This window comes from Heterocephalus glaber, unplaced genomic scaffold (assembly GCF_053883595.1).
Source record: "Heterocephalus glaber isolate CG9 unplaced genomic scaffold, H.glaber_assembly_v1.0 deba00001428, whole genome shotgun sequence".
NCBI lineage: Eukaryota > Metazoa > Chordata > Mammalia > Rodentia > Bathyergidae > Heterocephalus > Heterocephalus glaber.
In genome coordinates this window covers 24,632,178-24,659,789 of record NW_028258293.1, presented here as the reverse complement: position 1 = coordinate 24,659,789, position 27,612 = coordinate 24,632,178, and the positions used below count along the sequence as shown (strand labels likewise).

General features: G+C 40.9%; 1 pseudogene across 1 annotated transcript; it reads left to right on the top strand.

The window, feature by feature from the left end:
• The first annotated feature begins 12,740 nt into the window (after positions 1–12,740).
• Positions 12,741–24,647, top strand: LOC101721041 (tripartite motif-containing protein 5-like; annotated as a pseudogene). Its single transcript, XR_015451467.1, has 8 exons — positions 12,741–12,941; positions 15,839–16,312; positions 16,887–16,982; positions 17,595–17,825; positions 21,403–21,425; positions 22,554–22,654; positions 23,172–23,198; positions 23,447–24,647. The product of XR_015451467.1 is annotated as a tripartite motif-containing protein 5-like (transcript).
• Positions 24,648–27,612: the final 2,965 nt, after the last annotated feature.

Sequence of the window (27,612 nt, the reverse complement as noted above, 5' to 3'; positions counted from 1 at the left end):
ATGGTCATAAATATGTTATACATTGAGGTCTTTTTTCTTAACTATAATGCCACAGCATGCTATTTTAGATCCTGCTTAGTCCCTCAGGTCTGCTAATGTCTCCCAACCCCCCGAAACACTACCAGTTTATGGGACATGCAACTTCTGTAGATATAGGTACAGACTGCTTTTCTCTATACTTTCTCTATATTATGTGTCTCCAGATATCAGGGTGGCAGTCTGTCCTGTGACTTTAATTCTCTGATGGTTCTAAGAAAATTGATTTTTACTTGGTTCAGTTTTCTTTTTTGAAAGGATAAGAGTAATGACTTTCAAGCTCTTTACATGTTGGAACCCAAACTGGAAGTCTCTTATGTTCTTTTCTATGAAATCCGCAGTAACTCTTTCTTTAGCAACCTCTTTCTCTGCCTAGCTATGTCTCCATTTTTTAGGTTGCTGGTTCACATTAGACTCACAGCGATAGCCAGAGAGTAAAGAATATCTTCCTGGACTCCACAGTGGTAGTGTTGGTCAGTGTTTTTTTTCCCCAGTCACATCCCCACACCCGTGGACACCATGTCCAAAGCTGGGGAAAGCGAGGGGAGATGAAGAAAATTTGAAAAGAAAGAAGGATATATACCAAAATTATGCTTTATAGCTGGGACTAGGTGGGACCATAGCTTGATGAGCTAATGGCTCCCTGGAGTCCAGCACACTCTTTGTTTATTTAAGACACTGAAGGGAAAAGCGGAGGCTGCGCTCAGGAATGAGAAAAACCCACCTGTCCTGTGGTAAGACAGCAGGGTAAACGCTGCTTCATTTGTTCATGCTGCATGTCTTTTGGTATTTTATAGCACTCTGTTTTATACCTACTTCAACCACACGGCAATTCCCACTCTGTTCCCAGTTTTGCCAGGGACTTTTTAGCCCCCATTTCTTGGTGATCTTCAGCCAGGGGGTGAGGGGAAGTGATTCTAAGTCAGATATGGGGCAAATTCATTTAAATGTCCTTTTAATGTCTGCATTCTTTTTTGTGTGTGTGTGCCGGAGATCGAACTTGGGTCCTTGCACTTGCGCAACAGGTGACGAAACTACTGAGCTAAATCCCTGGCCAATCTCTGCATTCTTTTCACCATGTGTTTACCATGCCTGAGACTGAGTCACTAGGAACATCTGCATCAGAATTATTGACAAGTATCTCCCCAGGATATTTATATCTGTAATTCTCAGAATCCCCTGTATTCTAGTGCAAGATGAAAAACTGGTCACAGGGTAAAAAAACACAACTTACAATTGCAAACACAAAATTTACACATGAGAGGCCATCATCTTTTAAATACACTCCAGTCCTGTGCAGGTACCTGCTTTAAATTGAGAACTTTTGTAAATTTCATTGGTAAGTTTTTACATGGTTAAGGCCTCTGAGGGAACACTGGCCATCTGAAAAGGACAGGAAGACATTTTGGAATTCCAAAGTAATATCTAAGAAAATAAGTCCTCAAGCATCCTAATTACCATAATTCTCTGAACCTCAGGGGTAACTCCTGTATGCATAACTTCCACACAAGGTAGATGTCTTCATAATATTATAGAGAGCTGAATTAGGTAGAAATATTATAGGCAGTCAGATAGAGCTAGGTACTAAAGAGAATCAGGACAAAGGTGAAACACATCGCAACTATAGCTGGAGACACATCTGTTGGAGACAGGACCTCAAGATAAAGACAAGATGACCAGACCTGTATACTTCCTCCAAGGACAAACACTGGGCCTAATGAAGTCTAGATAGACATTAGTCTTTGTTCTTTCCATCCACACTTGTTATGTGACTTATTTCCCAATTGGACTACTATTACCTAAGTGACTACACTTGTAAACTTACTGGTTGATAATGGCTGTGGCCCAGGTTGTGCCCATGTGGGTTTTATTCCATAAAACTCCCCTGTAGAGTGAGGTCCCTGCCTACTCATTTGGATACCCTCCTGCCTCTCAGGAGCTATCCTATCAATAAATATCTTCCTACTCTTAACTTCCATTGTTTCTAGAACTCATTCTTCGATTTTTAGAGAATACAAGCTTGGCATACCAGATATCTAACAGGTTGGGAAATATAATATTTCATATTTCATCTCTGGTATCATTTCCTGTATCAGTGTTGCTGGCCTTTTAACTTGAAGGCTTAACTCTGTCTACTTCACAATAAATTCTACCTATACTTCTGCACAGCTGTGTATGTGTCTTGACTGAATTCTTTCATCAAGGCCACAAAGGACTGAGGAGGTTTGTGAGGGCTGGTTGATCCTAGCATCAGGGGTAGGCTTCCTTAGTGACACTAAGGTCATTGCTAGACAGTGACCAGAGTTTACTGACCTGGGGAATCTGAAATCTGCATCAGAATAGTTACAACATCTGCACTCATTTTTATGAGATTTCACGTATCTTCCATTTGTCTGCAGACAATGCTGGGTAACCTCTTAACTTTGACTCCAAGAACCCCAGATCTTTTTACTTTGTTTTTAATCTCACCAGTCTCAGCCCTTCCAGCTCTTCAGGACCTCTCCTGAGGTTACCATCCTCCCGATTCAGGGGCTCACCTGTTCTCCTTGCAGCGGGAAGAGGGTATTACGGGCAGCTACATCAGATAGAAATTAATATACAGTCAGGGGTGGGGCCCTCAAGGAAGACATCAAGATTGTGGCTGGAGGCATAAAATGGAGACGCAATGCCTAGGCCTGCATGCCTTCCTACAGAGAAACAGCAATTTGATATTACCCGGTAATTAGCACCAGCTGGTTCAGTGGGCCCAGATAGGCATCACATACCCAGGTAGGTGACCAGAATATCTGGACTCATACTCCTCTCCCTTCTCAAAAATGTCTTTGTTCTTTCTATGTATGTATCCTGGCCACACGACTCTTCCCCTATTGGATCAATATTAGCTGAGCAGCTATATTTATAATGTGATAGGTTGATTGTAGTCTGACTCACGTTGTACCCACATTGTGACTTTGCTGTATAAATCACTCCAGACAAAGGGCTTCAGTGGCCATCCATTTGGAACCCTTCCTGGAAATCCTGGAGCTATTCTTCCCTTTATTTCCAATACAACTCTCCTAACTTCTTCCTTTGGTTTGCGACTTCATTCCTTGATGTTGTGGGACCTCAAATTCAGCACATTTGACATCTAAAAGGTCAGGAGTTATATTTCTCCTATATCAAGGAGAATTGTTTTTTACCTTCAGCTTGCTTTGCCATTGATAACCATAGACTTATGGTCCTACATCCTAAGTGCTTTAGGCTAGATTTGAGGATATTGGAGACTTAATATCAAAGCTCATACTATCTTCGAGTTTTGAAGGGAAAAAGACCAAATAGTAGATAAGTAAGCTTTATCTTTCTCTCTATCACATATGCTATTTCACCACGTGGTCATTCTTAAAAACTCATATAATTTGAGAATATGGGTTTTGAGTGTGTTTGTGTGATAGGAGAGCTGCAGTTATCAGATGGTGCTTTACAGATGCCATCCACGGCTCTCAGATGTACTCAGGCTGCATTCCAAGGAGATGTGCAGGGTTAGTTCCACCCCGACCTGAGCTGAGCCCCACCCCGCAGGCATTGCCTCTCAAACCACAGCGGCTAGAGTCACAGGCAGAAACAACTGCAGAGTTCCAGGTCTGGAGAGTTACCCCAGCCTTTCTGTCTCAGACAGGTGTCCCATCATGCAGATTAGACAGGGGAGAGTTATTTATTTGTTTATATTTGACAAGGTCTCCTTATGTAGCCTAGGCTGGCTTAACGGTAGCCTGTATGCCCAAAACCAGGTAACTTGATAAAGAAAATGCAGTATATATAATACGGAAACATATAACTCCCAATTAGTCAGATATCAAATATGCAGTGTTTGTGGTATTACAACATTGAGAAATGAAGTATTTACCAAAGAAAGAAGTTAGAAGAGTACTTCAAAGCATTGACCTCAAATGTATATAAACAAAAGTTTCACCAGAAAACAAATTGATTTTTCTTTGAAGGAAATTTATTGTACATTTATTTTCTCACTGCATCTCCCAATCCACTAGCTATTAACATATCCCTTCCCAATAAAACAGTAAGAAACCTGATATAGGGCTGGGGATTTAGCTCAGTGATTCTGCCACCTGCCTCAAAAAGCACAAGGTCCCGAGTTCGATCCCCGATACCAAAAAAAAAAGAAACCTGATATAAGTCCTCATGAAAACAATGCTTGCTGTCTCCTTACAACTTTGTGTTGGGTCACCACACCAGCGAGGTACCAAGGCAGGGTGGGGAGTGGGGCAGTGAGGACTGCGTAGCTGTAAATGAAGTTCAGGAAAGGACCTCCATTCAGTTTCCTTTACTTCACTCTGCTCAGTCCTGCTGAGGGCCCTACCTCAGCCTTGCTGCTTCTCTGCCAGACACCTCTGGAGGGTTCCAGGCTCGTGCAGGAAGAAGTCAGGGGTGAGAAGAAAGGAAACCATAGGCACAAAGAGGCATCCGAAGTCTCACAGAAAGAGAATGTGTTTCAGAGTGATAGTGAGGAAAACCAGCATGGTGGAGAAGGGACCAGGAGCCATGGTGAATGGGAGAGAACACAGAGCAGGAGGTGAGAACATTAAGTTCTGGAGCCTGACTTCCTGAGATCACGTCCCAGTTCACTCTGGCTAGCTGAATGATCTCAGGCAAGTCACTACATCTGCATGCCTCTGTTTTCTCATTGTAAGATGTGGACAATAAACTTTTGAGGTAATTGTGAGGATTAAATGAGTTAATCCAAAGTGATCAGAAAAGATAACTTCTCATTATTTTATTATTATTAACTGTTCACTCATCTTCAAGCCAGTCTCTTGCCTTTTTTCCTTGAACATGGGCAATGCTAGAGGATTGATCTTCAAGTGATCATACTGGGAAGTGGTTTAAACAGCAGCAGGTGGGGCCTAATTGGAGGTCCTTATATCATTGGAGGTTTGTCCAGTTTTGTACCTCCTTTTGTGACCCAAAAGCAATGGGTCCACAGGCTGAAAACTCAAATTAAGAGCCAAAATAGACCTCTTCTTTTCATAAAATAATTATTTCAGGTATTTTGTTATAGTAAAGGAAAGCTGAGAAGTCAAGGAATTGCATTTTTAAAATATAAAATACAATATATTAAAACCTGAATATATTTCAGTCCATATGTTCAGTCCATATGATGAAAATATTTCTGTTCATTTCCTTTCAAATGAAGGCATTGTTTTTAGATAAACTAAAGCTCCATCAATTAGAGCCTAAAGGATATGAGAGAGGAAATGGAAATTTAAACGTTCCATTTAACAAGTTCTACTATACACAAAGCATTATTTGAATGTAGACCACAGATTGGGATATTAAATTATATCTGTTTTCAGTGGTGTAAATAGTAGTAAACTGCTTCATAAACACGAAGAGCCTCAGCTCTAAGAAGATCTCTGAGGGCATAGATGGCAACTTGTAAAGCATCATCAGTTTATATAGCTGTCTTAGAATATATACATGTGCATTAGTCAGCTTTCCCATTCCTGGACACAATACCAGACTCCCACAAACTAAAAGGAGAAAGGATTGATGTACCTCATGGATGCAAGAGATTCAGTACACAGCTAGCAGGCTCCAAGGCAGGAACATCACGCAGGAAGCAAAACTGCTTAGCTGATGGCAACCAGGAAGCAAAGTAGGGAACAGTGCCAGAGAGGAGGGGATGAGGGACCAGATATAGAACTCAGGGTCACACTCCAGTGATCCACCCAGACATTCCCAGGAGCATGCTTTACTACCAGCTAATTGGTATTTCTTAATGCAATGAAGTTGACCTATGAGGATTTCAGGATTAACTGCCACAATCCACCCCCGTGTCAACTTCACACCCAAATACATCTCCTTAAACCAAACTTAATCTCCAAATACAGACAATAGCAAAGTGATAATTCCACCTACGTAATACAACCACCCTGCCTACAACTTGAAATGTAATAATCCTTTCCCCAGAGTCTCACCAAGTACAACAGGAAGTGGACATAGAGAATGTTTCTTTAAACCTCCCTGTCTGAGCTGGGTGTGGTGATACTGGGCACCTGAAATCCCAGGGGCTTGGAGACTGAGGCAGAAGGACCCCAAGTTTAAGTCCAGCCTGGCCAACTTATCAGGAACCTGTCTAAAGATAAAAATACCAGGGGAAAAGCAAAGAAACCTCATTATCTGTAAATATTTCTGTATCTCTATGTGAAAATCACCTGTGAGGACTTAGAATTTCTATATTATTGATCTATTTATTATATGAAGTCACTCAAATGAAAGGGCATTAAAAAGACTTCTTTTGAACATTGCTGTCTGCAACACAACAGAATGTAGGTGATAGAATGGATCTCACTGTTACACCTTTGTCATCCATGAAAATTCTGTTTGTAAATGAAGAAGTAAATTGGAGATATAAAATGATCATGCCATCCAGGTAATGACACTAGGCAGCATTTATGTAATGACTACAAAAATTCATGGCTAGTTATATATAATATAATTATCTTTGCAATAAAATATTCCCCATTAATGTTGTGGAATGGGAAGTACAACATGGAACTAACAATTTATATGTAAAACACAATATAATTTAGTTTGATCACAGTATTTTTAGAGAAGCATAATGGCCTCATCCAATGAAGCAAAATTATGCTGGGGTGTTTTGAGCTAGTTTATCTCTTCCAGTAGATGTTAGGGGTGTGTATTAGTCAGCTTTCCTTTCACTAAGTGTTGTTAGTCAGAGTCTGCAAGGGAATAGATTTAATACAGGACCCATAATTTACAGAATCGTTTTATAATATTCACCCGCAAAAGTCAAATGCAGAGGAGTCTACACTCGAGAGGCCCAAAGAATCCAGCCAAAGATCATGATCCCACAGAAATGTCCTGCACAAGTCCAGCTGAAGGCCTTGGGCCCAAGGAAATGTCATCCATGTGTTCAGAGGCCTAAAGCCCAAGGCAATGTCTCATGCATGTCCGTATCAAGGATCTGCACTGGGAAGGCCCAAGGGCCCATGGTGAAAGCTAGAAAGTCTGTGCTGGCAAGGTGAAGGACTTGTGCCACCAGGCTGAGAGATATGCACAGGTATCAGGAAGTGATGCTCGAAGTAAAAGCCAGACTTTCCCTGACTAGAACAGCAGCCATTCCTAGTGACAGCAAGACCCGAGCTGCTCTGATGATGAGAATAGCCAAGTTCATATCAGCAAAACCAGCCAAGGCCAGATTCTCCAAGAAAATCAACAGCATATGATCTTCCCCGCCAGTTCTCTTTTTATGCTGTTGGCAACAGTCCTGTAGTGGATCTTTCACACCCAGAACCACGCTGACTCAGTTCAGCTGGGGATTCCAAATTGGCCATTAGTTAATCCACCACACTAAGACACAATACACAACACCCACAGTCTAAGGAATGAGAGGTTGGTCTTTGCTTACAGTTTGGGGGAATTCAGTCCATGGTATAATCTTTAAGGCATTAACAGAATAGTGGAAAGGAAAGCAGACCAAACACGCTTTGTTTATGGCAACCAAGAATCAGAGGAGGGAAACGGTGTCAGAAAAGAACAGGCAAAGGGACTAGACATAAATTACAAGGCCACACACCCATGACTCACAAGGACACACCTAGAAGTGTGTCCCACCAAACCTCCAGGCACATCTCAAAGCCAATCAAGTTGACACTCCACCTGAACTACCACATCCCATTCCTTATCAAATTCATACCCAAACATTTCTCTTTAAGCCATAATCTTCAAATAAGGAAAAGACCTCCTAACATAATAAAACTATCATGTATGTAAACGAAAGTACAGTAATCCCTTCCTCAAAGTCTTAGAAGTCCCAGCATTTTTCAAAATCCACGTCAAAATTTTTTCCGAGATATAAGGCAAACTCTTACCTGTGAACCTTTATAAAAATCATGAATATTACATAATCTCAAGGTACAATGGTACAGGGTAAACATTTCCATTCAAAAAGGCAGGAGCAGAATCCAACCAAAGTGAGGCCCAAATCCATCAGGGCACACATGCAGTCCTGTTTGCCATATCTGGCATATGGGACAAGCGGTTTTCAAACCAGAGTCCAAAGGTTTGGGCAGCCCACAAAGCTTCTCTCTAGGGCTGGCTACACTCAGCCTGCAGCTTTGCTTGACTGAAAATTCAGGTTTCTGGCATTGCTCACTTTCTGGAGTCTCCACTGCACCCTTGGCTTCATTGCCATAGCTTCAGTCCTGGACTTCTCAGAGCTCCCTGCCTGGCCTATTAGGCCTTCTTTGCTGGGTAGAAATAGTTGGGCATGGTATCAAATGCCTGTAGTAGGCTGAGGCAAGAAAATTGCTTGAGCCAAAGTGTTGTGAACCAGCCTGGACAACAGCCAGACTCTAGCTCTGTGAAAGAGAGAGGGGTAGAGAATTTAAATTTCCTTTCAAACTTTAGCTGCTACATCAACTCTTCTATGGATCTTTAGCCTGCTGGTCCTGAATTTCTCAGCCTTTGCAATTGTATTAGCCAAATCTTAAAATAAATCTCAGTCTCCGTCATCTTTTGTGTGTGTGCACGTGTCTGACTTTCTGTTGGCCTCACACACACACGCACACACACGCACACACACACCCTATTGTTTGTTTCTCTGAAGAGTGCTGAGTAACTCAGATTTTGGTACCAAAATTAGTTCTAGAGGAACAGAATTGTAATATTAAATATTTTCTAAATTTATTCTAAGGTTTCTGAAATTAATTATCTACTCTTGTTATATTCAAAGCCACTGATAATATCATGTGGAGTAGTAAAGAAAGCACTGACTATAATGTATACTTTAAGTTTCTTAAGTGGGTAGATCGTAAATGTTCTTATAAACAGAAAAAGGAAGAGAGAGGCAGAGAGATAGAGAGAAAATGCACAGGAAGAAACTTATGGAGGTGATGGATATATTTATGTCATTGACTGTGATGACGGACTCAAGGTGTAGATTTATCTCCAATTTTTATTTGACATGCTGGGGATTGAAACCAGGGCCTTGCTCATGGAATACAAGTGTTCTACCATTGAGCCACACTAGAAATACTGCTTATCTCCACATCTATTAAAAGGCATACAGTAAGTATATATAGGCTCATATATCAACTCTATCTCGATAATTAATTTTTTAAAGAGAGTGCTAATGTTCTATGGCAGTGGGTATTGCTAGATTCTTGTAATCAGACACAAGGACCTGATTCTGATTGACTAGGTATGTGACTGAAATTTTTTGTCAAACCAAAGAATATAATGGTATGAATGCTTGTTCCTAATTTTTCTGGTCAAAGTGTGTTTGTGGGGGAGAGCACAGGTTGTCAGCTCAAGTACTACACAAACATCCAGATAGTTTTTATATCAGCCTTGAAAGAGATCTTTATTTACTATAACTGAGATGGCTGAAAGCAAAACCCAGAATCTCATTCAGTAAGTGGGTAAATTACAACACAAATTAAATTTTTAGTCTTGCAGGATATGTACTATAAAAGGGCAGATATTCATTGGAGAGAAATGTGATCATGAAGGTCAAATGGTGACACAGGAAAATGTCCAATGAAAGCTGAGAACATGACTTTTCTAAATTGTGATTCTCTCTTTTCTACTAAAAGGATATGCTCCACCCTGTCTGAGAAGATGCACCTTGGTTTTCCTGAACTGCATAGTAAGGCCCTGTCTCAAAACAAACAAACAAATCTGAAGATCACAGTGCTAGAGTGTATTTCCATTAAAGCCAAGCTCACTCACCCTGGAAGTTTCCAGAGGACTCCTCTTTGATCAGCGCTGTGGTAAAAGCCCTAGAATCCTTGAAGAATTCTGTGCTGGTCTTTGTGGACTGGAAACTACAATAGTACTACTGAAGCTGAATTGAGAAATCTCATGTAATACAAGTAATTGGATCATGGGTTCAAGAGTTAAAAGCTGGTGCACAAACAACAAAGACAAGGTTTGGGATGATGGTCACAACGAACAGAAGAGTCAAGACATAATCAAATAGTTTGACTTGCGCACTTCTGTCATGTTGTCCTATTGATCACAGTTATGCAAGTGAAATAGGCAGAAAGACTGATGAATTCTTATTTCATTTGGCTGGCAGGTCAGACATACACCTTTCCTGTCCTATTTCAAAGGCATAATTTAGTTTGCAAGAATATTATTAATTTCTCCTTCCACAAGATATCTCACTGGTTCTTGAATTGATGATGTTATGCTGATTTTAAATGTGAGCAAGAAGTAGTAACTCTGCTAACCTTTTTGAGAAGACATTGCATCTTTGAGAGAAATCCAACAAATATTCAGGGGGTCTTTCAGTGAAATTTTTAGACAGTGAAGCATTTAGAAATATCCTTTATAAGGTGAAGAAAGTATTGATGCATCTGACCTTTTCTACAAACAAAAAGGTTGGCACAACACCTTAGCAAAGTATTCTATTGAAGTTTAGAGATAATATGTTCCTCATTAGGATGTGCCATCCCGGTCTATTTGAAAGGAAGCTCAAAAGCGATGAGATTTAGGGAGCCTAGGATAAGAGAAGATTCTGCAGTTGAAGCTGCTTGCCACTGGAGCCATATGACAGATAATGCAGTGAATGGTATTTAACATGTCAATGGCACATGAAAATGTTGTTTGCAGTCTTTGACAGGACCTGAGAGTGGCCATCCTCTGTGGATAACAAACTCTCTTTTTAAAAAATATCATTTTTTTTCTATTACCAGGATGGAATTCAGGACCCTGCACTTGCCAGGCAGGCAGGACGGCACTGAGTGACATCCCTGGACCAAGAAATATCTTTTTGCTTTGTACTGGATCTTACTAGAGACTAAACAGCTAACTTTGAGTCACGAAGTTATGATATCACACTAGATGTCCATCAGGAACTAGACATTACCTGATTCCTCAAACCAGAAAGTTGAGCACGCACAGGAACACTCACTCGAAAACTGAAGTGGTAAACATATATATACATACTTAATCAAGCTTGAGCAAGACTGAAGCCCCTTGTAAGTAACATGAAGAATTGGCCCAAATGCCCACCATCAGGGTTTCTGTTACATTACTTCTCTTTCCCAGCCTAAACTTATAGCAGCAAACCTCCTTCCTGGGATATCCTGAACTACTATGAGGATCAGAAACCCTCTCAGTGGGCACTGAATAATCTTGTTAATATTGTTTGGAAAAAGAAATGGCCATACGTATGATTATATGCTAACTCATGTGCTGTGATCAATATTTTGGCTAGATGGTCAAGGAATTACAAGGGACGTGATTAGAAAATTGGTGACAGAGAGTTGTGGCAAGCAGTATGTAGATAGACCTCTCTGAATGGGTGGAAAATAGGAAAATATTTGTGATCTCGACACAGGGTGATTTCAATAAGGAAATGGAAGGGACAATCAATTCTATGGGTAGCAGTGTAAATCTCTTTAGCCAGCCACCTCTGTCATTACTGAATGGACTCATGAACGAAGTGAGAGCGGTGTTAGGAATGGAGGTTAGGCATCAGCTCAGTAACTGGCTTTCCAATCACCAAAGCTGAGATGGCTACAGCTATTCCTGAGTCCACTCTGCCAGCAGCTAACTCTGTCCCCATGTCCAAAATATAACAGCATTCTCTGTGGTGGTCATCCACCCTCATGGACACAGAGTGAGAGAAACGCTTGCATCACAGTGGGGCCAGCCTTCCGTTCTCATTGGAATAGACACTGTGGACCTAGATTGGTGTGCCCTGCGTGCAGTCCCTCTGCCAGAACTACCATCCTTGGACTCACAGAATGCCTTAGCACCATCATGGTCCACTACACAGGATTGCTTCTGACGGAGAAACTCCACTCACAGGAAGTGCAGTGTGGCCCTCGCCTTGCCCACCCTTCTCTCTGAGTCCTTTCTGCCCCCCAAGAGCAAACCCAGCTAAGAGATCCAAAGCAAGAGCAGCCCATGGAAAGAATTTCCTGAAGGGGCACCTCTTCTAACTTGTAACACTTCGCAGGGTTCATATGAAATACGTCAGAAAAAGTGAGATGAGAACAATTTCTGACCCCTTGAGAAAAAAGGAATGAAGGAGCAGGGGATGGAAGGGAGGCGGAAGAGAGGAGGAGGACAGAGAGGGCGAGAGCTGGGCGACACAGCCAGATAAATGGCTCCTGCCTGTGTCTCCGTGCAGCACTGATCTGTGGAGGATGGGAGGGAAGGGAGGGCTGGGGAAGGAGATTCATAAAACAGTGAAGACATTTGACTCAGGCACCAACTCCCCACAATGAATGTAATCACAATGTACTAAAAACATACACTGATTTAAAGCTTTCAAATCACTAATGTGTACAATTAGGACATGTTAATAACTGCAATTTAAAAAATCATATCTGGGTAACAAAATAAGCACTAGGAGAGCAGAGGATATTGAAAGAGGATGATATCCGAGTAAAGCACATATCAAACCTATTCCAAGGCTATAGCCATTAGAAAAGTGCCCAGGGCACCGACAGTAGGTTAAGAGAAGAAAAAGTGGGACAGCTTCTTTCTTCTGCCACCTTTCCTCCCATGAAAGCACTCCAGGGACAGACAGAAAGACAGACAGACAGACACACGCACACACACACACACACACGCATGCACACACACGCACACACACACACACACACACACACACACACAGGCTCAGGCCTTGCCTAGGGGCATCCCATTGGTCCTTAGATTCACCCCTCCCCCGCCCCCCAATTTCACTTTCGTTTCCTGCCTGGCTGCTGCTGGGAACCCCCTTGGTGAGTAAATCCTGAACCCCACAGCCGGCCTCTTGCCTCTTGTACACCGAATCCGAAGTCTCCACAGGTGTCCAAAGGTGTGCTACACAATTCGTGGTGGGCAGCGCTCGGAAGACGTCAGAAGAAAAAGCTGCATTTGCTTGGGTGCGTTGACGTCCTTGTTTTGAATCCTTTCTAGGGGAGGGGAAAGGGCCAGCTTGCGGGCTTGCTGCTGTCTTAGATCCTGAACCCTGGCAGGAGTGAGATGTTTTGTTTTGATTTTGGCACCGGGGACAGAAATCAGAACCTTGCGCTTTCCAGGCAGGCGCGGGAGCCACTGAGCCAAATCTCCGGCGCTTGGAAGGAATGAACTTTAAAGAAGGGAGAAAAAATAAGAACTAAGATACATCATGTTCTGGTACAAACACCCAATGATAAATGTAAATGTATTTTATACCTAAAATGTACCAGTGAATATATATTAAAAAATTTAAAAAAAAAAAAAAAAAGAAGGGAAGGCTCCCTCTCCTGGAAGGACAGCGCCTGCTCCTGCCTGACTGCCCCGCCCTCCCAGCCTTTCCCCTCCTTCCTGGCCTATGCTCCTGAATTTCTCCTTGGCTGATTGTGCCTAAATACTGTCCTCCATGGGCCGATAGAACAGCAGGGTCAGAGCCAGAGAGGGATCCTTGTAAATCAATAGTGGCGTGCTTTTCAGTGTACTAATGTGTTTCAGCATGACTCTACAGGTGGCTCTGTTTACCAGGGAGGTAAGATACTTTTACTGATAACTGACACGGATCTTTTCTCCTTATTCTTCAGGAGTCCCTAAGGGTTGCTTCATTTGAGAGATGTCACATTGTCTCTTTGCTGTAGTCTTATGTGATACCCAAAACCTAGCAGTTCATTGCATAGTAGCCATTCGGACATTATCGAAACCATTGAGGATGCTTTATCTCTACGAACAGCCTATTCATATGTGTAATTTCTTCTCCTGAACACATTTGTCTCTTTTTTTATCCCACATTTCCTTCATATTTTTAGGCTTCAGTTAAACCCTTATATTTTTAGGTTGGAAATCTCCAATAACACTTTTTCCCATCATTGAATTTTGCAACTACAGTACATTTCTTTGGTACTATTTGTCACATCTTATCTTTCTGATAATTTAATTCATGTGATATTCAAGTTGAATGTCAAGTCCACAATAATCGTTGGAACCGTGTTTGATCTCTGTTTGGCATCATCTTTTTTTAGATTGTAGTCTAGCTACTAGCACACAATCCATCACCAGGGAAGATTTGGCAGATGATCACATGTAACATTCGGGCACTTTTCTTTTAAAGCTGACATCCATTTTCCCTGGGATTATGTTTTTCAGGTCTCTGACATGTGTGATTCTGAAAGTATGTTTATCTCATCTCCCTCCCTAACATACATAGGCACACATAACTTTAGGATCATTCCCATGTCCTTGGTAAATTTCAAGGCCAAGATAAAATCCTACTGTAGGTATAGAAACACTTAAGTAGGGAAAACAAGGGACTTCTCCCACCATGGAGTTTTGACATACAGTTAAACAGGCCTAACCACCTGTGAAAAACTGACAGCTTGCATTTGCACTTCCTCTGTACACTGTACCCTGCAGAACTTATTTGGCAGAAGTTAAAGAAAAGACAAGAAACCTGATTCTAGAATGCGGAAAGGCCCCAAAGACCCTTCCACATCCTCCCTAGTAATGAGCCAATCAACCCATCAAGTAAAGGTGTCCTCAGCCAAGACACAGATTAGGCCCCTGACTATCTTAAAGCCCACACCTCAAGGTCAGGGATTTGGCACAGTGGTTCCGCCTGCTGCCTCCAAGCAAAAGGTCCTGAGTTTGATCCCCGGTACAAAAAAAAACCCTCCACAACTCAAGTCCACCTTCAACAGTGGCTCCTTTTCTGGCACCCCTGCCTGTCTCTCTGAGAGAAGGCAGCTATGATCTTGCATGCCTGCTATATGAAAGTGTAAACTTTGTTTCAAAACTTTTATCTCTATCTGATTCTCCCACAACCTTCTGCATCCTTGGGAGAGTCAGGCCCAGGATTGTGGAGACTCTTCACCCACACTACCATTTACAAACATGATTCTCCAAAACAAGCTAATGATCAGAATCGTGCTTCAACACCCACCTTGTTCTGAGTGTTACTTATGCCTAGCTAGTTACCTCTACTTTTGTGATTAACTTCGTAGGGTATAGAAGTGACATCTGGAGGAGGACTGAATGGGTTAAGTTAATTCCAGCTGAAAGTGAGGAAGACATAGAGTGGTACCTTGGTTCACAAACTCAATTCTCTCCACAATTCTGGCTGAAAAGTGAATTGGATGAGAACCAAATCCATTTTCCCATAAGCTCAACATTGAACCTAACCACTGAATTTGGTTCTAGTCTGACTCAGTTTGTGATCACAGTTGTGGAAAGAATCAAGTTCATGAACCAAGGTACCACTGCATTGTCTTTGGAAGTCATTTAGTATTCTTACATGTAATGAAGGGATTAGCTTCATCTTGTGGTATTAAAAAGAAATAACTGCATAAGAGTAGGAAGTCATGGAACTGTTTAGATGAAGTAGTTAGAGCAGCTCTGTCTGAGTAGACAACTTGTACAGGAAGTATAAGATTGAGACCATATTGATAGTGAAGGTAGTGTCCTATGGAATAAGTAGTTTGGTGCTTTTAAAACAGTTCAGATATGATTTTGGTGTGGGAAAGAAAAGTAAGGACTACTCAAGAATTTTAGTGTAAAAGGGCTCCATTTGTCCTTCTGTCCAGTAAAAGAAGGGAAAATAACCATCATTCTATGTGTGATACATCCTATCGCATGATATGAGCTGAGAATAAAGTGCCTGAAGTTCCTATAACGTAATTATCATTATGTCAGCAAACATTTTTTTCTTGTTTCATTCCCATTTCTTTGTTAATTTTTCATATTTTGTTCTTGATGTCTACTTGATTTTTGCCTAGGCAATATTCATTCAGTCCATTCCTGCTCTTCTTACTCTGTCCTATTTCAATCTTCCCAGTCATCAGCATCCAGAACAGGAGGAAGCACAGGAGTCAGGAGAGACAGGAGCAGGGAAAGAGCTTCTATGGCCTCCTCAGTTCTGGTGGAGGTGAAGGAGGAGGTGACCTGCCCCATCTGCCTGGAGCTCCTGAAAGAACCTGTGAGCACTGACTGTGGCCACAACTTCTGCAAACTGTGCATCACTGCAAACTGTGAGTCCTCAGTACATGAGCAAGGAGTGAGCAGCTGCCCTGTGTGCTGAGTCACTTTCCACTTTGCAACCCTGAAGCCCAATTGACACATGGCCAACATAGTGAAGAGGCTCAGGGGGTTGACCCTGATCCCGAGGGCAGATCACTGTGAACACCATGGTGAGAAACTCCTGCCCTTCTGTAAGGACGATGGGAAGGTCATTTGCTACCTTTGTGAACATTCTCTGGAACACCAAGGTCACCACATGATGCTCATGAAGCAGGTTGCATGAGAGTACCAGGTAAGAGACCAAGGTTGTCAGAAGACAGAGCAGAAAACAATACCTGGTAGGAAATTTCCACTTCCCACTATAGTTTAATTACTTTGCCACCATAGAACCAAGGTCTGTCTTTCTGTCCATTTTTTGCTTATCTTCTGCAACCTAAAGTAGGTATTGGTACACTCCAGTTAATTTCAAAGAATAAGCTTAGAGTAAGAGTTCATAGACAAAAGCAAATATTTTTGTAAACTTTACTAGAAGGGTGGAGATTTGGGGCCGAAGAGAAGCCCTGATTACCTATTTCAGCAGAAGAATAAATAAGATGGGTTCAGAACCAAGTGCTTTTCTTGATGTACAATCAAGTTTGTCTTCTGGGAAAGAAAGAATCAGTCTAAACTTGGTGAAGGGGACAGTGAATTTATTACTTAAAGAATTACTTAGAGGCATGAAGAAGACATTCACCTCCTCAGGTGTTTTTCTCAGTGTTGGTAAACTCAGGTTTCTGGGGAGATCAACCAGATTTCATCCACATTTATCCACTATCCAGGTGCTGAGAAACTCATAGCTTGACTCTGGTGGGATTCTTTTCTTACAGGAGCAGCTCCATGAAGTGCTGCAGAAGCTGATGAAGGATGAGAAAGAGTTTGAGAAGTTGAAAGCTGACATCAAAGAAGAAAGAACTTCCTGGAAGGCAGGAGAGGACACTTACAAGGGTGTTAGCCAGAAATCTGACAGGATCTTGGGAAGGAGATCCCTTCCTCTTTGTTTGGTGCTCACATAGTAAAGAAGTCATTGTTGAGTCCCATTCATGCTTTCCCTTTTGGGAGTGTGGGCAGGAGAGTGGCTGTCACTAATGAGTGCAGCTGTTTGGAGGGAGCTGTTCACACTGAGGGATGCTGGTGAGGATGGCCAGTGAATGCCATCCTACATGACTCCGATGGTTTTTGAGACAGACTGAGTCTACTGGGAAAAGATATTGACAGTGGCTCATGATTCTGCCTTCAGTATTCAGCTTTTGGCAGGGAGTTCACAAGTGCAATGAGGAGTAAAGCAGAGAGGTGCAGGTGTCCTGAAAGCTAAGCCACACCCAGGCATCCCATTTTGGGTCAGGGTGAGCCTGGGTGATGTTGACTTCAGGTCATTGATTTTAATGGCAGGGAGGGAAAATCACAGGAGAACTGTTCTTCCCTAAGAATTTCTCCTTTCTACTTCCCTTGCCCTGAGAACTCCCCAGTGAAAATAGTTATTTTTCTGGCTTCCCAACTCCAGTGACTGAGTGCCTCTCTCTTTCTTACCCCTGAAGAATCAGATACAGTGGGAGATAGAAAATGTCCAGAATGTGTTTAAACAATTGAGAGTCACCCTGGACTTTGAGGAGAAGAGGCTCCTGAGAAAACTGAAGACAGAGGAGGAACAGATTGTGAATAGCCTGGCTGTTTCTGAAAATGAGCTGACCCAGCAAACCTAGCTGGCAAGAGAGCTCATCTCAGATGTGGAGCAACGTTTGAAGGGGTCAGCAATGGAGATGTTACAGGTAAGACTTCAAGAGTAGGTGCAGCATCTGCAATTCAGACACAATGGAAATTATTTCTTTCTCTTCTCTGTTCCTTTATTTCTAGTGATGGAAGTAAAGTTCTTTCGGCTAATTAGTACTTCACTTCTGAATCAGTTTCATGGGGTATGGGCATAATTGAAATTGTATTTTTAAAAAAGGGAAAATCCTGTTTCAATTATTATGAAGTGCAGTGCACAAATTGAATACTGGGGGGAAGATCCATTGTGTCCAGTGCTTTAAAATTGCCTATTTCCTGTGATCTTGTGCTGAGCATTTATTATCTTTTTTTTTTGTATTAAATTCTTTTATTGGTACATTGTAGGTATACAATACAATTACATTTCTCATTGGGAATTGTACCTTTACATAATGCATCTTGGCTCTTATTTTTTTCCCCATTCCAGCCCTCCCTTCACCTCCCCCACCCTTCCCCATTTACAAAGACTTTCTTTCCATTTTTTCCATTTCTCATCATTTTTCCTTTCCCTTCTTTCCTTTCCCCTGCCCCTCCCACTACCCCTACCCCTTTGGACCTTTTCTTCCTATTTTACATTATCGATTATTCATTCTAATCATTGGTACATTTTAGGTATACAATAGAATGACATTCATCATTGGAAATTTTCACCTTTACATAGTCTCTCTTGGTTCTTATTTTTCACCCTTGCCCAGCCCTCCCTTCAACCCCTCCAGTCCTCCCTATTTAGAAAGATTTTGTTCCTATTTTTCCATTTTCTCATACTAATCCCATTCCCTTCTATCCTTTCCCCTAGCCCTCCCACTTCCTTCCCCTTTGCCCCTTTTCTTCCTATTTCACATTACCTATTATACATTTAGTCCTTATTTACACTTTCAGTTTCTCACAGCAGAGAAACTATTGGGTATTTATACATGTGTGTCCTATTTATTTCACTTAAGAGTATCTCCTCAATGTGCATCCACTTAGCTATAAATGTCTCTAATTTCTCATTTTTTATGGCTGAGTAGTACTCCATTTTATAAAAAATCCACATTTTCTTTATCCAGTCTCCAGCTGATGGGCATTTGGGGTGTTTCCAAGTTTTAGCTATTACAAACTGCACTGCTATGAACATGGGTGCACATATATCACTGTGGTATGATTCTTTTAATTCTTTGGGGAAGATCCCCAGCAGTGGAATAGCAGGGTCAAATGGGACTTCCAGTCCTAGTTCTTTGAGGTATCTCCATACTGATTTCCACAGTGCTTATCAAGCATCTTTTCACAATTCAAGGTAATCCCTGGTAAACAAAGGAACTTCAAGTTGCAAAAGATGTTCTACTTTCCTTTCTACAATAAATTGAGACATTTTCCATTTTAGTCCCCCCCCCAAAATCATCACAGACTAGTATTTCTTCCTTTATATATTCATTAAAATTCAGCAGTGAAGCCACCTCAGTGGTGTTCTTATTTTCATTTTTGTTTTTTGCGTTCCCATAGAATTATAAATTTTTTAATTCTTTTACTTGTCTCAAATTCATTTAGATAATCTATACTTCTTGAGTTAGATGTTGGTAGGACATGTCTTTGTACAAATGTTCATTTTATCTAAGTTGTTGAATTTGCAGGCGTAGTATAAGACTTGTTTATAATCTTTTTTATTTCTGTGTTATGTTAACTTTGTCAATATAAATTGTTTTTAATTACCACATATAGCATGTTCATTGGAAATATGCATACATTGTGGAATGTCTAAATGGAGCTAATTAACTCCTTCATTATTTTGCACACAACTTTTTTGCGGTGACAGCAAAGTCTATTCCTCTGGCAATTTGTAAGAACATAATACATTGTTATTAAGTATGGCCACCACATTGTGCAATGAATTTCTTGAAGATATTCCTTCTTTCTGATTTAACTTTTGAATCTTTTGACAAATATCTTCCTATCTCTCCCTCACAGGCCTTCACTCCTCCCAGTGTACTTCCTGCTTCTATAAGATCAACTTTTATTCATTCCACGTATTTAAGTGTTCATATCCACTACTATTTTTCTGGGCCTGGATTATTTCATTTAACATACAATCTTCTAGATTAATCCATGTTGCTGCAAAGTACAAGATTTCTGGTTTTTTTTCTTTCTTTTTTGTAAGCTGATGAGCTTTACATGGTGTATGTATACCATATTATCTTATACCCAGTAAGTCTTCTGCCCAGCAGGATCTGCATTTGAGTAGGGGAGTACATTCAAAGTTCAAGCCACTTTAAAGCTGGCGATAGCTTACCTTACGAATTGTATGCACCTCTTCTGTTCATATGTGTGCATCTTTAGCATGGCCAGATTCATATGTCACTTAATCCTAGCCTAAAAACTATATCCAGTTCCCTCGTTTCTGGCAGCAACAGAGTTGCATTTAAGATGGTTATCTGCTGTAATGCAGGCAGATGCCATACTGGCTCAAACTTTTTGTTGTCTTACGAGAGAAGTTCTCATTTCTGCAAAGTTTGTATCAGGAGAGTCACATTTCCTTCATGTACTAAGAATTCTTTCCAGATAGATGGAAACTTGAATTTCGAGAACGATGTAGAGCAGGTGCTGAAGATGAGTTTGAGCTGTAAAACTTAGCAATTGCTCTAGTTATAACTTACTATGACAAGGCCTTTTTACCTCTAAACATAACTTTGTTTGGTTTATGTTATACTCAATATGAGTCTACTACTATGAAGAACAAAACTCTGTATGTCTATGTGGACCCAGCTATTGGCTTACTTTTGCCAAAACTTTTATAAGGAGGAAATAAGTTTGGGGTACAGGACACCAGGTCCAAACAAAACTCTGTGTACAATGATAAAATGAGTAGATGACTCAAAACCATGAAGGCTGTGGACTGATAGAGACTGGAATTCTGGGTGAATATTATAATTTATATAACGATGGAGTGTGAGAGAGAAAGCCTCATGCTTGGTGTTAAATAGTAGACATCCTGGTTTTTTGTCCTTGTGGCTTCTTCATTATTGGACACATTAAACTGCATTTAACTGACAAATCAGAGTAAAAATAGAAGTGGAAACAACTTCCCATCCATGCACATTTAATTTAAGTGATTGGATAGGCCCATTTTATTTAGCATGGAAAGTGAGAAGCGATACTTGTTAAAACAGTTGTTTACTTGTCTCCTCAGCAAAAGCTATGTACAGTAAACTTTTTCTGGAATGATAGATTACCTTTGTTTTTGCAAATCCTGTTAATTCCTACAAAATAATAGTGTGTCATTGCAGGTATCTGTAAAATAAGTGGAAGAACCATGTAGTATTCAAATCGTCTCCGGACAGGGATTTAGCTCAGTGGTTCCACTGCCTGCCTCGCAAGCACAAGGTCCCGAGTTCGATCCCTGGTGCCAAAAAAACTAAAAACAACTTGTAAATCATCTCAAGGGTGACCATGGGATGGTTGGCTTGAGTCTTATGTTTACTTTTTGTCTTTCAGACTGGGAAAATCCCCACTCTCAGCATATTAGGGACTTCTAAGAATGGGATAAAACTTTGTAAGTGAGGAAAGCCCATTAATTTTAACTCATGTTTTCTTCTTTCTCACTAGGATGTGAAGGTCACCATGGAAAGGTATGTGTGGGATGCCAAGGACTGACGTTTTGTGTGGTGAGAGGAGATTTATAGTTATTAAATGAAGGAGTGTTCAATTGGAACAACATTTCCCAGGTCAGGAAAGTTTAGATGTAGTGCTACATAAATTCCTTGTCACCAACCAGAGTTTGAGTGTTTTATTACTTTTGAGAGTAGACCAGAAGGAACCAAATTGTATGGTAGCAATTTCGGCTGTGGAGCTGCAGTTGGGAACAGTAGGGGAATTAAGGATTAGCTGTTACAATATTAAACCCCTGGGCATCACCATTTTATTCACTGCGTATCTACACTGAGCTCTAGGCTTTGGAATTAATAGGTGCTTGATTTTTTATAGATAGAATATATCTTCTTTACCAAGTACCAAGGATTGTCCATTGGGATAATCCCTATATGGAGTATTTTTATTTTTCTCCCGGAAATGGAAGAGATCATGTCCATAGACAGACATGAGTATGTTAAACAGAATTTTGGCTGAAGTGCAAACAGTTGATCCGACTTAATCACATTCTTTCGAAGAATTTGGAAGGGCATCATCCTTTTCTCTACAATTGCATACCTTCCTGCAGCCTCAAGCTTTTCAAAACACATGGAATTCTAAAATTCTAATCAGTACCAGTTTGGTGTTCCTTTGCTGAATGTTTATAATTTCCCAGAGAAAGAATAAAATATGAAACCTCAGACCTTAGATGACCTTTCAGTTGGTACAAGCTTTGGAATTTTGAGGTTCTCCAGGTAGGATTCCTACACTTGATATGCTCCAGACACCCAAGAGCCAGATTTTGCAAATTTACTTACTGATCACTTTCTCAGGAACCCACATTCATGGCAGTAATTCTTCCATACATTATTATTTTTCTTCAAGTGTAGGCAGAGGGTGTTGTTTTAAAGTCATTAAGAATAGAGAAACTGTGCTCCTCACTGGTCAAGACCTTCCTAAGTTCACACAGAATGACTGAGAAGGCAGACATGTTTCTTTAGGGCTTCAAGAATTTACATTCTCCCTTGTCTGGATCCCACAACTATATAAATGAGATGCACTGGTAGATGTCAGTGGTGTTTGAAGGACACAGGTATGAGATGTGGAGTTCACTTTTTTTTCCTCTCTAGGAGTAAGTCATTAACTCCCAAGAAACCAAAAACTTTTCCCAAGATAAATAGGATGGTGCTCCAAGCTCCTGATCTGAAAAGGATGCTACAAATTCATCAAGGTGAGCAGAGCAAAATGGTCACTATTGTGCATGCCTGCCTGTATAATCCTAGCTACTCAGGAGGCTGAGACAGGAAGATTGCAAGTTCAAGTCTAGCCTGAGCAATTAGTGAGTTAATGACACTCTGTCTCAGTAAAATGTAAAAAGGATGAAAGTGTACTCCGTGTCAGAGCACTTACCTAGCATACAGTAGGTCCTGGGTTCAATCACTAACACCACCCAAATGGCAGGAGGGTGTATTGAGGTAAGCTAGGTTAGATGTGTGTCTGGGGGATTCTAGAGATGGCAGGACTGATTGAGGAAGAGGGAGCGGTGTCTAGTTGTGGATAGAGGAGACAAGGGAAAATGGGTGTCTGTGGGTGATGAACTCATATTATTGGGGAATGACCATTCACCCTTGTTCACGAGTTCACTGGCTCATCATAGGCCTCTTGGCTTCCCCTAGACTGGAGAGGACGTGGGTGTCAGTGCTGACTCGTTTGCTTCCATTTAATATTATGAATTTTTGTCATTTCAGAACAAATGGAGGTACGACGCTACTGGGGTAAGGAGAAATCCTAATATCATAAGCCACCCTCCCCTCCATATATTTCAGAAGTTATTTCTCATATTTTGAGATCCGTATTTCTCCTTCCAACACACACATGCATCGTATGTTTCTGCAAATGTACTACCCCTGCTTATGACTTCTGTGTGAAGTTCCTCCCACCCCTTTCTCAAGGTCTTACCGAGAATCCTCACATAATATCACACGTATTATGTCCCTCACCCAACCTTGCAATTTTTCTACAGCTCATCTGACACTGACTCCAAGCATCAATCCAGATATTGCCATTTCTGCAAATAGGCAAAAACTGAGATTAAGTGATCCATTGCAGACATCGAATTCTCAAAGAGGCTCCCTGGGCTACCCAGCTATCACATCAGGGAAGCATTACTGGGAAGTGGATGTAGCTATGGAACGTGACTGGATCCTGGGAGTCAGTGATGGAAGATACCTCAACACCTCATTTAAATTCAATGATGAAAATTATCAACCTAAACATGGTTACTGGGTCATAGGGCAACAGAATGATGTTAAGTATAATGCTTTTGAGGAGTCTTACAACTCTGATCCCTTGACCTTGGCCCTTTCCCTGACTGTTCCTCCTAAACGTGTTGGAATTTTCCTAGACTATGAGGCTCGTACTGTCTCATTCTACAATGTGACAAACCATGGATTTCTCATCCATAAATTCTCTAGGTGTTCCTTTTCTGGTAATGTTTTTCCATTCTTCAGTCCTAGGATCTGTGTAGTACCTATGCCATTATGTGGGCCAAAAACTTGAACTTTCTTCTACCCTCTCTCTCTCCTGTGTCCTGCCTCTGGCTGAAGTGTGCATCTCCTGCCTCTGAGGTGGCCTACTGCATTTTAACCACTTTGCCTGCTGTCTCGTAGCCTTCCCTTTGGGTCCTTCACACACAGTAGGATGTACAATTTCTCTGTTGCCATGTTCTCCCTGATATCTCATTTGCTCAGGAGAGAATCTTATTCCAGTCTTTCCCATACTCCCAAGGGAATGACTGATTCCTCATTAAGAAAGACCACTATTGAGGTTAAATGCTGTGCCAGATCTTCATAGCCTCATTCTCTGGCACTGATAATAGATGAAGGAAGGTCTTCACATGATTTTCTATGTTTTGAAGACTGTGCATAGGAGTTTCTCACCAAAGAATGAGCCCTTAGCAGTGCAGTGTGTCACTTTAACCACGATGTTTCTTATTTATCCAAGGGTGAGGAAGAGAGTATCATCATAGAAATCAGGAAGAGAGATCTTTTGCAAATGGGAAAAGGACTAAGAGCTGGAGGTAGGGGGAGGAAAGAGGAAGGGGATGTCAAATACTAAAATGTTTCATGTACACATACTCCCCATGATGAATTTAACATTATGTACTACATTGCACCTGATAACTTTGATCATCGTGAGAGAATAAATTGAGTTTCAAACATCCAGTGAAGTGTCTCATAAATATTTGTTCTAGTAATAATTGAAAACTGTAAGAAGTATCAGTGTCTATGAAACTGGTCATGCAAGGAGGAACTACAGTTGATCTTAGAGAAGCCTCATTTTTAGGTTCTAGATATTACTGTAACATTCTGAAGACCTCTCCAGTGTTGCTGTATAAATTTTTCCTCACAATTTTAGGGTGTTGTGTGTGTGAGATTCCGGTATTAGCACATATTGGTCCCTGTAAAATATATTCTGTGGGATTCAGATTGCCATTTGAAAAACATTAATAAAATAATAGTAACAATGAAATTTATCTCATAACATTATCATAAAAACCAAACAACAGACGTTTTAGTTACTCATGTTGTTCCTGGACCGTGGACAATAATGTAGGTTCTCTTAATTTCTGACTCATTCTCATTTACTAAAGCATTTACATGCATATGTATCAGTTCACTTGTAGAAACTTTACCCTCTATTGTGTTTTAAAATAGTGTACATTTTTAAATTATGGATTGTTTATTATTAGCAAATTGTATGTTTCTGTTTAGTAAGTGTTACTAACTTCATAGCTATCGAGACATTTTTCATATTTCTGCAAAATTCCCCTTCATTGGAAGCCCTTTTCTGTATTTTAAAATAAAATAAATGTAATTATTAGTTAATTATTTTTTATTTTATTGGGTATTGAACCTAGGACCTTCACACGGAGCTACATGCTGCTACTTTCCCCAGCTGTTTTTCAGTTTTTGTTCTGTGGCATGTTCTCATTATGTTGGCCGGGTTGAGCTGGAACTGGTTATCTTCCTGACTCAGCCTCCCTGAATATTAGGAGTACAGGCTTGTGCCACCATGCCAGGCTAAATGCAGTGTTTGTTATGATCAATGATCCAGGCAGTCACAGCACATCGGGAGTATGTCTCGACAATAGTGTGTGAGTATTCTGTGCATCCTGGTTGCCTGTATTCTTTCACTGAGATGGAAGGTTGTGGTGTGTCACATGCATGGGGGAAAAGCCTGTTCTCCTCCGACAGTGAAACAGAAGCCGAATTGTTCCGCAGTGAATACAGTGCTTGGTGGGATCCTCATGCATTTTTACATTTTGATCTCCATCTCTTCCTCAGCTCACTTGTAAGTTGGAGAAAAAACTAAAAGTGGCATGTTTCGGCAAGTAGCATCTGTCTCGATCAGTGCCTGGCCATTAAGTTGTCCCAAATTCTTAATCTTTGGGTGATCTGGATGGAGAAGAATTCCAAGGTGGATATTGTCAGTCCGTGTGCCTGTGCGTGCTTGTATGCACACCCTACCTTAGCACTCTTCTAAGTTTCTCTCACACCTCACCTTCCTGTCACCCACTGCAAAGGTGACTGAGGCGCTCATCACCGGGATAGTCTGGACTATCTTAGTTTCTTGACATGTCAACCTACGGGCATTTGTGTCTTCTCATTTACTGAAATTCCTATCTCCCAGTTCAGAATGAAGTGAATACTTACAAGGAAATAAAATTGTGTAAGGAACATACAACATACAACAATCACATATAGAGAAATATCCATTTTTTAACAGAGCTTCTGTCTCCAGAAAGGAAAATGTGCAGAGAAGAATATAAGGCCAGCTACACTCCCTCTTTTGAGTAAAAGGGTGAGGAGTTATCAGGAACTCAAAAATTACAATAGACCCCATCTATGGATTACTGTCTACCCATGGATCAGTTCTAGGATGTTCCCCTTTTTGTTACTTCTGACCCTCTGAGTGGCCATGCCATCTTGTATTTCTGGTGCCTTAGGGTTGTGGTGCCCTATAATTCGGCAGCCTTGGGCACACAGTAAGAGGTGTGAATGGCCTCAGCCATAAAGAGCCTTCAGCCTGGAAGATTCTTCCTGGGCAATAAACAAGCAGTGGTACCTAGAGCCATCACCAATGGTGATCAGAAGTTTTGGGGCCTGAGGGTCTGAGATCTTCATAGAAACAAGCACAAGATCTTTGGTACAGTTTTCCAGTGACCTTCCATTTTGCCTGAAGATGATGCTGGCCAGTCTCCATCCTGACTCAGTTTCTCCATGTTGTCCAGTGCCAGGTCCATGTTCAGTCCCAGCACCCAGTCACTACTCCTTTACTTTACACATGCCTATAACTAATAAAAGTTTTCTCAGTGTCTTTCTGGCATCCATAACACTTAAAATCACATTCCTTTAGGTAAAGACAATAACAAAATCATAATTCCATGTTGTGAGATATAACTCTTCTGCGTACAACAGCACACAGTAACCACTTTCAGAAGAAGATCAAAGTATAGATGGATAGTGCTCACTCTTGTTATCCTGTAACTTAAGTATTACAGGTTATGAAGTATTAAAAATACTTAAAAGGTCTAGCTGTTGACTCTTCATCTTGAGGCCTGGCTCTCTTCATTTTTGCCTCCAGCCATAATTCTGGTGCCTTTATTGTTTAGTTCTAACTTCCTCGAGGGCCCAATCTTTCTCTGGTTACATATTAATTTCTATCTATCTTAGCTGCCTATAATATTTACACACGTGGAGCACTACTCAGTCATAGAGAAGGACAAATTTGAGTCATTCATAGGAAAATGGATGTACCTTGAGATCATCATGATAAGTGAAATAAATCAGACATAAAGGTTAAATATCACACGATTTCTTTTATATTGGAAATGCATAGTATAATAATTTAGGAACCTAATAAAAGAAAGATAATAGGAAACAAAGAAATAGATGTTGTGGGGATGAGAAGGGGATCTAGGGATGAGGGAGACAGGAGAGAAGGGAAGGGGAAATTTTTAAAAATCAAGATGCAATATGTATTTGTACCAGTTCCTCAGAATGTATTGCTATAGGGGAAATAATATTACTTCCAACCTGTTAGATGTCAGATATGCCGAGTTTGTGGTTTTCTTTAAATCAAAGAATGAATTTAAAGGAACAATGGAGGTTAAATGTGGAAAAATTT